The sequence below is a fragment of the Camelus dromedarius genome, chromosome 34 (assembly GCF_036321535.1).
Source record: "Camelus dromedarius isolate mCamDro1 chromosome 34, mCamDro1.pat, whole genome shotgun sequence".
NCBI lineage: Eukaryota > Metazoa > Chordata > Mammalia > Artiodactyla > Camelidae > Camelus > Camelus dromedarius.
In genome coordinates this window covers 12,148,603-12,162,325 of record NC_087469.1, presented here as the reverse complement: position 1 = coordinate 12,162,325, position 13,723 = coordinate 12,148,603, and the positions used below count along the sequence as shown (strand labels likewise).

General features: G+C 41.2%; 1 long non-coding RNA gene across 1 annotated transcript in view; it reads left to right on the top strand.

Moving 5' to 3' along the window:
• The window catches only part of LOC105094508 (uncharacterized), a 202,218-nt gene that overhangs the window by 156,504 nt on the left and 31,991 nt on the right, over positions 1-13,723 (top strand). Inside the window, exon 4 of the long non-coding RNA XR_010378936.1 lies at positions 8,464-8,526. This is a non-coding gene — a long non-coding RNA (uncharacterized LOC105094508). The remainder of the gene's footprint in view (positions 1-8,463; positions 8,527-13,723) is intronic.

Sequence of the window (13,723 nt, the reverse complement as noted above, 5' to 3'; positions counted from 1 at the left end):
TCTCATAGGCAGAAGTCGATGCCTGAGATTGAAGAAAAGTTGAACGTAGCTTAAGTAGAACCTTGTAAACAGGGAATACTTGTTTACCATCCAAAGATTCTTTTAAACAGCCCATTCTTCATTAAATTGAAAGTGCCCTGGGAGTGGGGCTGAAATAAGCAATCTGCGTTCTCGTTCGTTCATCTAGTAAAGCTCAGTTTCCAAGACTAATTCAGAAAAAAGCTGTGCTTCTTTTTCTTTAGACTGGATAGGCCCCATGGAATATTCCTTGAAGATGTTGGAGTTGATTCTTTCTTCCCTCCCCTCTGCCCTTTTGCCTTTCTTTGTAGAGAATGAATCTGGGTTTGATTTATAACTGTTAGGGTTTGTATCTGATAGGACCCTACGGAGACCTGCTCACCAGGGGAAGGAGTACCAAGCTAATGGTTTTAGCTGTAATCACAGAAAAAAACCCTCTCCTGTCCTTCAGTCTTTCTGTTGCTCTGTGATCATAAGCCTTATCTTTAATGGAACCTTTCTAATAAGTGCTAAGATTGTGTTTTCTTTCCACCGCGTCTCCAAAGCATCGTTTCTTCCTACCCACAAAAGAGTCAAGAAGGTAGCAGGCAATGGGATCAATTCCATCCATCATATGTTTATTTTGTTCCTCTTCTTAGAAGCTTTCATCGGTGAACTTTCTTCTCTTGTCCCTGCCTTCCCCTGCATCACTTCAGAATTTATTCAGTTCACAGGAGGGGATTTTGCCTATGGTGACACCATGCTTTGCGACTGACCTCAGTCCAGTCATATATGTATTTTCTCTGCCAACTAGAATTGCAGGTTTATTGGAGGTATGTGCAATATATTTAAATCTTTCATGTTATCTTCAGCGTCTCATATGCAGTGTTCTGTGCAGAACAGCCATTTATTTGGACCTATTTAAGAATAATTTACATGGAGTGAATGTGAGTGAGGGTAGTTACTTCGGGGCTCACCCTCTCCATGACTAGAGGGTGAATGTTGGAGGCCATCTGACCTGAGTTCAAATCCCAGGCCAAAGAAGCATTAACAATCTGTGTCCTCTTGATCCAGCTCCTTACCTTGTTATAAGACTTCTTATATACCTAATGGAGATGGTATATCCATGTTTTTTTAGAGGACTAATGAGGGTGGTAATTAACAGTTTAAGTCCTGGTGTCAGACAGGTCTGAGTTTGAATCTCATCCTTGTGTCTTATTTGCTGTCTAATCTGGTGCAAGGGAGTTAACCTTTCTGAGCCTTATTTTCTCATCTGTGAATTGGAGTCCATAATAGTATTTATCTCATGGAGTAGTTTGGATTTAAAAAAAAAATGCATGTAAAACTTAGAATGGTACCTCAAACGTACTAAGAATTCAGTTAATGTCAGTCATTACTATAGAAGAGCCCTGAGCATACCTGGCACTGATGGGCTCAAATAACCTTTAGTTCTTTCTCCTGATAATTCCCATCTTTTAAATGGTTACCACTGGCAGACACACTGTGTAGACATATTGGCTCAGGGGACTTTAGCATAACTTTGTGCACGAGTGTCATACGTTAAAAAATGACTCCTTTTACCTATCTTAAATGGCACCGAATTCTTCTGAAGAAAGGAAATTCTGAGGGGAAAGATCATGAACGTCTGAATTACGAAGAGTTTACATTCTTAAAGTGTGGTGGGTTGGAGATACTTTTTAAAATTGAACATAGCCATTTTGTGATTTGATTTCCTCAGGATGTGAATCAGAGAGAAAAAAACTAAAATTTGGTCCCAGATGAAAAAAAAGGGGAGTAGGGAGGACAGGCAGAGGATTTTTCACTGGTAAAGCAATTTACACACTTGTCCTTTGCACAGTGAGTCATGGGCTGTGATACATTTCGTAGCAATGTCTACGAGTTTCCAAATCTGGAAGAAGACTTATCAGCCAAATAAGGGAGAGAGAAGAAAACAGACTTCTAATCTACCTAGTTACCATTCACAGAATTTTAGACGTGGAACTTCAAAAAAAAAAAAAAAGGACCATTCTAGGACCACACTTTTAGTCATATCTTTAAACCCACTGAGAGGGAATTAGCTTATCACTTCCAAAATATCTTCAGCAGAGGAATTCAGTCTCTAGTTCTAGCAATTCTAGAAAAACTTCCTAATTGCTTCTCTTCCTTAAACTTTTTTTTTTTTTTTTGCTATAGCTTGAGGCTAAAATCTTTTCTTTTTTTAGCTTTCATATTGGCTGACCTAAGGTCATCTTAAAATGAGATTGTAAACTTTTTTTTAAAAGTTATTAAAACTTACCCCTTAGTCTTCTAATTTTTCTAGTTAAGCAATCTCAATTCATTTAAAAACTCTTAAGTCCAGTCTTTCCATATCTCAGGTCCTTTTGGCTTACTGTTCTGAGGGTGTTCCCCCCAAATTCTCGTAATAGATTAAAAAACACCAACAGTTTATTATGTTCACTTGAGTACCCCCAGGACCTTGTGCCACTTAGGGTACATTACAAATAAATGTTGACTGAAGACATGAATATGGCTTCATATTTGTATAGCTTCTAGTACTTTATGGAAAGCTTTAACTTCCTCAGAAGATTCTGTCTGAGGTTCTCTTGTTTTCACCTCCCCTCCCCACCAAAATCTTCCCTTTAGTTTTAAAGCCAGCAAGTGACAAAACAGAGACCTGAAGTCAGGTCTCCAATTCCCAGTCACGTTAAGTTTCTCGACTTAGCCTAAACATTTGCTAAAGCAGAGCTGCTGGTGTTTTGAAAAATACAGACCCCTCCCAAGCTCAATCCCATACTCAGATAGTGGAGAGAATAGTGGAAGGAGGGCACACCAGTTGTAACAAGTCTCTGCTTGGAAGCATCTCTGAACATCATGTTATTTTTTTCATTGTAAAATGTGACTTGTTCAAAAATAGATTTTAGCCTTCTCTCATCCCGAGCTCCGATTCTCACTGCCTTTCTGCAAGCTTACCATGTCTTCACATAGTATCTCCACATTCTGTTCTGGATATGAAATCTCAGTAGGGCGTGACAGGGCACCTGTAAACTCTTCGTCAGCAAGACATACACGGCGCCTGGATGGAATGCTGCAGGGTCAGTGCAAGGATCTTGGGACACCTCGTGATGTAATCCTTGCTGGTCCTAGATTTCCTTACTGCTGAAATCAACCATCTCTACCATTTATTTCATTGACTTTGCTAGACCTTACAAAGGTGGGTATTAAACAATCAGGGAGACAGGGTCCTTTGCATTGAGCTCTTTAAAGGCAGGGATTGTGTCAGAAAATTTTATATCCCCCTCCCCTCATCTGTGGTCTGGCGCAGAGCAGGTACTTAACACATATTTCTTACATTAAATCGGCATCTATAAGAAAATCCGAAATCAAGACTTGTTCTCGACTTTGTCCATAACAGCGTGTCCTCAGATGAGGCACTGAGCTGTTTCGTCATCTGTGTGTCATCTGTAAAATGGGATATGTATCTACTTTAAAAAAACTGGTAGGAATATGAGAGTTACAGGAAGTTGGGCTTAAAGAATATTGGGTTTGAATTTCACAGACGAGGCAGTGTTCTATTCTTTAAATAAATACTTTACAAACATGGTCTTTGTGTTGTAATCCTCTATGAAGCACATCAAAGCAAAAGGGCTCTTGGTCACCTACTTGTGGATTATTATTTGTAACTAGTACATCATTTTTGACACATTCCTGCAATCCTCAATAGCTATTTTTTTCCCTCTTAATTCACATTCCATTGTAATCATCTTTATTGTTGAAATGGAATTGTCAACTTGAAGATAATTTGAAGAATGGTTTTCTGCCATGTGGGTTCATAAATCTTAACAGTAAGAGCCAAGAGCCAAGTAGCTGAAAGCATTGTGAAATCACTGAATTAGGCTCCTGGAATATGTGAGGCGTCTTACCACTTTCTCGTTAATCTGAGGCAGAATGCCCGGAAAGAGTATTTCATAAACGAGGCCTATATTCTAATGCTGCCTTGTTAAAAAACAACAACAACAACAAAAAACAAAGTCATTGTAAACTTGAAAATCAAAATTCTGATTTCTCTCATTTTGTTTCCTCAAGTTTCTTAAACCGAGTGCCTACCACTAAGTAGGCATTAGAGTCACCTGGAGGATTGGTTAACCACAGACAGCTGGATACTATCCTCAGCGTTTTTGATGAAGTACATTGAGGGTGGGGTGGGTCCCAAGAACTGGGAATTGTAACAAGTTCCCAGGCTGCTAGAGCTGCAGGTCCAAGGACCACACACTGAATACTGTGCCACCTGATCTGCCCTAGGATTGCCGAGGCTCGTAAAAATAAATACTTCATGGGCTGCTTCTCTTTTCTGAGACTACTTTAAGAAAATGGGACTTAGATAAGCCATCAGTGGTGCAAAGCACAGGCAGACACCCATGGTTCAGAGTGTCTATATAGAACTGTGATGAAGACTGGAAAAAGAAAGCCAGATTGTTTTATGTTTGTTTTCTTAAATTAAACCTCTAGCTCCTTCACGATTTTGTAGAACCATTTTGTGGTCTTTTCCAAACTCCTTCTGGAGACATCTGAAAATGTGCTGCCTGAAGTTTTAAAAGCCAAAGAGGGAAGATACATCTCCATTTTTTCCCTAGGTTATCATCTTTGTTTCCATACTCTCTTTCCCAGATGAGGGACCACATATCCAAGTGTCCTTTCCTCTTGCTTTAGGATATAATTAGATCCTAGACAATAATTCTCTATCAAGCTCTTTGAAGTCGAGACCTTATTTCCTATAGGCACAATGTTATCAATTTAGGTTTTTCCCCCCCCCCGGAAGGCTATTCCATTCCATTCCATTCCATTCAACACTCACTGAGTGACTTCATATGCCAAGCACTATACTAGATATTTAAGGAAAGACATGACGAAGATCGACTCAAATTCCTGCCCTTGCAAAGCCTGCATTCTAGCAGAGACAGACAGTAAACATAATACTTACAGCAACATACTATATCTCTGATAGTAGATGCTATGGAAAGGAGGAAAATAAAGCATGGTAATGAGGTTCAGGATGTGAGGGGCTGGCAGGGGAGAGTGGTATGTGCACTTGCAGTTTTAAATCGGGGAGCCATTTGAGCAAAGACCTGAGGCAGATGGGACTGTAAGCATGTATCTAGGGAAGAACGTCACAGGCAGAGAGAACAGACCGTGCAAAGGCCAGAAAGGGAAAGTGGTAGTAGATCGGAGAGGTAACATAGAGCAAGGTCAAGATCATATGAGGCTTGGTAGGTCACTGAAAAAGATGCTGGCTTCAATCTAAGTGAAATAGGAGTCACCGCAAAATGGTGACTTTTTAAGAAGGATCTGTCCAGATGTTGTGTTTAGAATATACCGAGCAGGGCAAGGTTAGAAGCTGAGAGAGCCTGGTTACGAGACTACACCAGTACCCCAAGCGAGCGATGACGTGGCGTGGACCATGGGTTGGTCTGTAGAGGTGGTGAGAAGTAGTTTGATTCTGTATATATTTGGAAAGTAAAGTTCAGTAGGATTCCATGATAGATTGGACATAAAGTGTTCAAGAATAAAGAAGGTTTTGGCCTGAGAAACCAGAGAGATGAAAATTGCTGTCAGTTGAGGTGTGAAAGGCTGCAGGAAGGGCAAGTATGTGAGACATGTTGGGATTGTGGTTTTGGACATACTGAGTTTGAAATGACTGCTAGGCACCTGATGGGAGATGTCGCGTTGTTTGTGGATCGCACATAACATGGGGCTTTGAGAACACACCGAGTATGTCTGGGCTGAGGGTGGAGTCGTCAGCGTGTTGGTAGTAAAAGTTGTGAGGCCGAGTGAGATTATCAAGTAGAGAAAAAGAAAAGGACTCAGCCCCGGGGGTCTCCAGCACTAAGAGGTCAAGGAGGAAAAAAGGAAAGCATCAAGGAGACACTGAGGAGGAGTGGCCATCAAAGTTGGAGAAAAACTAGGAGCGGATGGTGTCCTACAAACCAAGAGAAGGAAGGATATCAGAGGGCAGTGAAAAATAGTGTCAGACGCTGGCGACAGGTCAAGCAAGATGAAAACTGAAAATTTACCACTGACTTTAGCAACTCGAGATCATCAGTAACCTTAACAAGAACGTATCTGGTGAGATGGTGACAGTTAAAGCCTGGTCTAAGTAGGGGAAGAGAGAATGACAGAAGATGAATTGGCAGTAGTGGGGAAAGGCATCTGTTGATGCTCCTGCAAAAGGAGGCGAAGAAATGGGATGGAAACAGGTGAGGAGAGTGGGGTCCATCTGAGGATGTGGTGGTGTTTGTGTTTGTTTGGGGTTGGAAAAAACAACAACGATTGTGTGCTGATGGAGATGATCCGGTAGAGAGGGACAGATTGATGTTTTAGGAACGATTGGAAGGATTCCTTAAGCAATTTCATTGGGTTGACAAATAGTGATAATAGTTAGTACCCAAGTGGAAGATCTGGCTTCGGGGGAATCAGATATTTTCACCTGTGGTAACAGGCATGTTTGGATTAGTAATGCTGGTAGAGGAGGCAGGTGCAGTGTTGAGACCCCGTGTAAAATGCCTTTTGATTGTTTCCATTTTCTCCATGAGGTGCGAGCCAACATTGTCTCATAAAATATCAAAACGTATTCAAAAGAAAATAAAGCCCACATATATGCCTCTACCAATATTTATCCAAAAAATAAAACAAAGCCAAACACAATATCAAAAAGTATGCAATAAACGTTTCAGTTTAGGAGCTGACTAAGGAGATGAGATGATGGAGGAGATGTTATTAGAGACCGTGCTTGGCTCACTCTCATGGGATTCAGTTCATGCTTCTGGACATGTATGTAGTAGAAATGGTTCATGCTTTGGTATTTAAAGGTTGCGGACAAAAGGAAAATCTCACCTTCTGTCCCTAGAGAAAAAGCTGTTCCTGTTCCTGAAAACTCTAATATGGTTCCTCTGGAACCTGGCTGTATTTCATACTCAAACCGCTATCATTCTATCATTCTGGTTGATGAAAAAGAGATTATTCCATCTTGCTATAGAAATGCCAAAATGAAAGAACAAAAACCAACAAGAATATTCAAACCCAATTAAAAGTGTTTTCTCTTCAGAACAAAATAAAACCAAGTAGAACAATCATTTCCTTTTTTTCAAGGGGAAACCCAAATGGTGGTAGCATGGTTTTAACAACTTTCTAGAGAATTCTAAGGATGCCCCACTCCTTCATTCATGGTAATCAGTTGTTTAACACTGAGTAGCTCTGCTTATGAAGGAAGGAGAACGGTTTGGCTGGCAGCATAACTTACAAATATTCATTTCATGAATATTACATATATTCAATAAAAACTACATAAAATATAATATTTTACACCTGACTTTAATCCAAAACAAAAAAGAAGTCAATATCAGCAGTTTGATTTTAAAAAAAAAGTTAATATGGAAATGTCAAATCTCCAGCTCTTAACCTTTTTAGTTGTTTTTTTCCTTAAGATGTGAAAGTGTAAACTCTCCACGCAGTCTGTACTGGACCACCTGAAATGGAGGAAATGGTACCATAGTATCTAAATGTTTTTTCCTTTCTGAGGCAGAGGGTGGGAAGTTGTCCTTTGAGAAGGGGCAGGAGAACATCCTGGGTTTCCATTATAAAGTTTCGTATGGGAATAACTATGTGAAAATATATGAAAGATTTATACTTTTCAGTGGGCAAAGCCAAAACTGTTCATCCATGTCCACAAAGACATGTTTGTTTAGAACTGGAGAAACTGAAGCTAGTTGTAGCACAGAATTTGATGGCTAAAAGGGTAGGTAAAGATAGTAGTTACTAAGAGGAATCGCGATTTTTCTATTTCCCCAAAGAACTTAAAAATCTCTGTAGCCTCCATCTTGGATAACCTAGGTGCTCTTCTGCCCGGAGACAGGCGTCTACAGAAAAGATTCTCATGGGCGCAAAGGATCCTGGGAAAATCTTCCCTCCTCCCCATCCCAGGACTTGTTTATATAATGGATACACTTCATACTGCAAGTGAAACTTGATTTCACTTGTTTGACAATTTCTCTTTGCCCCATGGCCAGCTCACTTGTTCCTTTTGGCTGATTGCAGAAGGGCTGGGATCTCTCAAGAGAGGGAGAGAAAAAAGAGCAGAGATCCAACCCGGCTTCCTCTAGCATTAGTCCACCTCATCTGAGGAGTCTGTGACTCATCGCTGAGTTCCCCCACCCCCAGGCAACTTCCATCAAACCATAGCCCCCCAAATGTGTTGCTGAAACATTTTCCTTAGTGGTGCAATCTTGTTCCGAGATTACAGGGAATGCTGATTTTATTAAGAGTTCTTTGAGCAAATTTGTTTAATTGTTGCTGCCCTTTGGCAAGTGCTGAGTCACCATGAGCACCTCATCCTTCTTACTTTCCTTTTTTTTTTTTAAAGTCCTCCTTTTGTTAAGTTTAAAACAAGTCTCTCCTTTTTTTTCCCCCCAACAGACTTGACTTTGGAAAAGACTCAGAAGAGCCGGTAAACTTGGCTTCCTCACTTCTGCTCCTCGTGTGAGTATAATTTATATTTCTAACTCTTATGCAAGTGCCATTAAACAGCGTATTTCCCCAGGTTTCTGGGGAAGAGCTGCTTGTTTGATCTTGGCGACGCTGGCACTCTTTTAGAATTAACCACGGAAAAAGTTGATGACACTTCCGCGCTTCTTGTAAAATTCATCTTCGGGGTAATTTTATGGTGTGTGTTTCCCCCCTTGAATGTTTGAAAGAGCTGGATTTTTCTGTCTTTTTGCAGAGCATTCCGGCAGCTGTGTCTCATTTGCTTTGCAAGGGCATTGGAAGAAATTGCTATTTTGGAAGCTCCTTAACATATGCGATAATTGTACAAAACACTTTACAGTTTGCACAGTGCCTTCTCATTATTTTACCTAGTTATTTCTCATAGAAGCCTTGGACATATTATTTACATTTTGTTTCAGAAAGAGAAATAGAGGTACTGAATAAATCACAGAAGCTTGGCAGGACAGTTTATCTCACTCTGGAATTAATCGATAGATTAAAAATCTCTTCCTTCAGATCCTTTAATACCTATGACGAGAAAGCCACATGCTTTTCGCCCTAAACGGGTAGACCAGCACACCCACTGTGCATCTGAGGAATACGCATGCTACCTGGTCTTAGGTCTACAAAGGCCTAGCAAAGCATTGTCTGAGTGATTGGACATTGGAAACCACTGTTTAGCAGCTTGTATTAAAAGTGATAAACAGGCTTCTTTAAAAGAAAAAAAAAACAAACAGATTTCTTAAAAAAAAAAAAAAGTGATACAGTGGATGGCTAAAAGCGCCGGTTCTGGGGTCACACTGCCTGGGTTTAAATCCAAGCTCCTACTTTTTATCAGCTGTGTGAACTTGGATGAGTCACTTTACCTTTCCCAGCCTTGTTTTTCTTATCTGCAAAGTGGGAGTGTTAGTTGCTACTTGGTGGAATTATTGTGAGCCTGAATCGACTGAATTCAGGAAAAGCTTTAAGCCTGGCATCCAGCACACCTTCAGCCCTTCGGTAAATGTTAGCTGTCACTATGTTGTAATTCAAAAGGCGGCTACCGGGTCATTTTTTCTAAGGTTCATTTAAGTTGATTTGTTTCGTGAAATTGCTCACACGGCCCAGTCAAGACTGGAAATAATTGGCGGTCTTAAGAGGTAGTTGGTGGGGTAGACAGACCTTACACTAGTACTTCCTCTGCTCTTAAGAGCTGTGATCATCAGATCCTCTCAGTCCATCTGTCACTCCCTTTAAAACACAAAGCTGCAGTGTTGTTTGTCTTGGATAATACAGGATATTGGCGGAGGGCCCCATTCAATAGGACTTCCCGTATTTCAGCCTCGCACTTTTGGCGTGGTAGCATGCTAGAAAGACAAAAGGCGGCACTGGTTTTCCCACAGCTCCAGGTGGAAGTAAGGTATGGAGGAAGTAGCAGGGATCTGCCTCGTTGCGAATGTGGTCTCCTTGGTCTCCTTGGAATACAGACTGAGTCCCACATCTGCTTCTAGTTGGCTGGGTAAACTGGGCAGAGCACTTTCTCTGTACCTCAGTTTCCCCAACTTTAAACAGAAATTAAAATACCCACAGCCTGGTCAGCATACCCTGCCCTCCCCCCATTTGCTGAGACTTTCCCATAGCATGTACCCTGTCCTGGGAACCTCCTCAGTCCCAGGGAGATCGGGGTGGTTGGTCACCCTAAATATCTGCCCCTCGTCTTACTGGGTTCACCATAACGGCAGTGGATACAAACAGCCTTAGAGACTTCATGAGCTGAAGAGTATAGGTAACCGAGTTCTGAACACTTAAGGTCCCCAAGTAATGCTATGGGTTATTGAAAGAAAAACACGGCAATACAGTATATCACTTCTTAGTTAAGAATAGCATACGTTAACTCTTGGTGTGTCATTTTATAAACTGCTTAGAAATATGTAATGTGGCTGGCAAATTCATTAATGGATATACCATGCTTTATATCATTCTTACATGTTTAAGTACATGTAATTGAAAGTACACAAAGGCATATTCATACAAAACAGTTACGACCATTATTTTCAGGTCATGACAAACATAATTTGCATTGGAGAGATGTCATTTGAAACACCTTCACTTCCTGAACATTCTGTTTTGTACCCAACGTGTATGTTTGAAAGGATTACCATTTACAATAAATTGATTAGTGATTTGTCTTAGAAAATTTGGGGAAGATGACATAACTGACGATCTACTTGGTATCTGAAAAAATAAAGGGTAACAGGCCATTGCTGGGAACCACCTTGAGGCAGCATCAGTGTTCAGAAGATGTGCAAAAATATTAACCAATAAGCTCGAAGATGTGCAAAAATGTTAAGCAATAAGCACACTCAGGAATTAGAGTCGTTTCCCAAAAATGATTCATTTAGTTTTCTTCCATGTCATATAGAACGTGCACTTGAGGGGACCGTCACAATGTGCAAGTATGCATTTGCTTGGAAATTCAAAAAGTCTTTTGATTGACTTTTATCTGTGATTTACCTAGAGACATCCAACCAGAATTCAAGCCAACGTATGCTCTGTTCAGTGAGTCTTCTTGTAGACAGGTATAACAAGATAAATAAAACATAAATAATACGTATAAAATAATCATATGTGTAAAAACAGACAAGTTCAGTCAAATTCAGTTGCTTACACTAATAGAGAGAAGTAAGTTACCTTAAAAGTTAGACTAATAAAATACAATGGCTTGTTTTCTGCTTGGCTTTGAAAATGGAATATGTACACCTCTGAGAAATTGTTAAGATCCTTGAAGACCCTGAACGTGTCACAGAGGTCTTCTGTATCTCCTCAGAGGACCTACTGCAGCCTTGGGGACATGACAGACACTCCGTAAAATCTCGTCAACTTATATTGAGTATTCTACGTATTAATAATAATTCAAAATAACATAGTGAAACCAGAGTGGAAGGGGCATGTTCTGTCATTCCGCATTGGACTTTCCCCCGAGGAACGAGCTGCTTTCCTCTCAGACAGAAGCAAAGAACTCATTCAGGAGCGGAGCTGAAGGCTGTGGAGTTATTGTTGTTTATGTTTCCCTGGACAGAGGGGAACTTATGTTGGCTTCAAAGGCCTTTTCTTCCACCATCCATGACAGCAAGCCAGAGCAGGAAGAAGCCGTCTTCCTATTCCCACATTGTACAAATGGGAACCCAGAAGAAGGAACAGTCTGCCCAAGGTCACAGATTCAAACCTTCCCAGATATTTGTTAACCCGAACTTAATTTTGCCAACTTTCACCAAGTGGAGCTGTAGGTAATTTTCTTGGCCCCTTTTTTAGTTGAGGAGACTTCCTCCTCCCAGGATCCTGCCGTCCCATCCATCATCACCCCAGTGCCCCTTCTCCATAAACAACTCTGCTTCCTTCTGTCACTTGCCAATGGCATTTTGTTTGCTCTCAGACAACACACTTGAACCTGCAGTCCTAGGTCTCAAGCTAAAGGAGTAGATTTCTCAAACTGCTATATAAATTTCAGGGCCATTCCTTCATTTCTTTGTAGGCTTGCAGCCTTTGATACAGGGATACCTAGCTCCGGGCTTGTAAGATTACTCTCAGGCCTCGGTAACACAAGGCAAGGCTTTGCTGTATGGTTATTTAGCTGATGCTGCGAGCAAGCTGAAACTTGTGAGGACAGACGTAAGTGGGAACAACCCGAGGTCATAGCTTGAACAGAACCTCCAAGAAGACAGATTGCCTGTGGCTCCCAGAGCATCCTTCCCCCAACCGCAGTGAGGCAGACTGAAAGTAGAAAAATGAGTCCCCTATGAGGGCCATGTGAGGACGCAAAGATTTTTCAAAACTCAGCCCCACAGAGAGGAAATCTGCTTGATAATTATTCAGGTCCCTTTCCTTTAAACCTTGATCACCCTTGGCTCAGCGAGGTGCTGAAACTTATGCACCAGGGACAGGTGATTCTTACGTAAGAATGGAATCTCTGGTGTGATAAATTTGGTCTTGAGAAATCTCCGCTTGGTCGCTGCAGATGGCAGTGTCATGATGGCAGAGTCAGAGAGTGGCGTCCTGCCGGGCTGTGGGCTGTCTGAAATGGCTACTCAGTTTAGAACTGTCTGAGCCAACTCCTTGAACGTCAAGGTCATGACCAAGGGGCTCAGCCCGACGGTAGGGTTGCCATTCATTCTAACAACATTCTTTCCTAGTCCCTTAGACACTGCTGCTGACTCACCCCCACTCCAAAGTCCAAGGGGAATCAGGTAACCTGTGTCCTTTGTGAATATCTTTATAATTTGAGGTCTCTATCTATCAAGACTGTGAGGGGAAAATCTGTGCTTGTGAAGAATTGCTTATACTATAGAATTTGCATCAATCTGGTTGGTTTAGCCAAGGAGATATTTTTACCCACTACATCTCTGCCAGGTCCTGCAACTTTCAGGGCCCAGTTTCTCAGTCTTTGTTTCGAGGAGTCTGGAAATCCCCCCAAAATGCACGTACACACAAATTATAAACATACATGTCTCTTTCTAGGGAGAGCAGCTTTCATAAAGTTATTACAGAAGTCTGAGATCCAACAAGTGGTTAAGAGTCACTCTTGTAGATGAAGGAAATGTTCTGAAGCAGCCCTCGGTCTCTTTCAACCAGATTGATCAGAATTTGGCAACATAAGGCAAGCTTTGCAGTCAGATAGCCTTGATTCTGGCTTAGACCTTGGCTCTACATTTCCTGACTGTGCGAGCTTAGACATCACACCTCTGTGTGCCTCACATTATCTAGAGGATGGATAAAATGGGGAAAACGTCACCTACTCCATTATACTGTTGTGGGAATTAAATGAGAATATCTCTATAAATCTTGTGGTGTCCTGGCCTAAACGTTTACTGCTTGATCAACAGCAGCTACCAGTGGCAGGAGTCACGTGGGACTTACGTCTCCAGACCGTGTGGGGTGAGGCCACGTGTCTTCTCTCTTGCTGAATTTTAAAATTGTCTCTTGCCTTTGTCTAATCATTGAGCCACTAGCTGCTGTTTCATATTCTTCATAAGCTTCAACACGATTTACCCACCACTCTTTAAAAAAAAATTTTTTTTGAAAAAAGAAAATTGGGGGGTGGGGATGGGGAGGTAATTAGTTTTATTTATTTACTTACTTATTTACTTACTTAGATGGAGGTACTGGGGATCAGAGCCAGGACCTCATGCGTGCTAAGCACACACTCCACGACTGA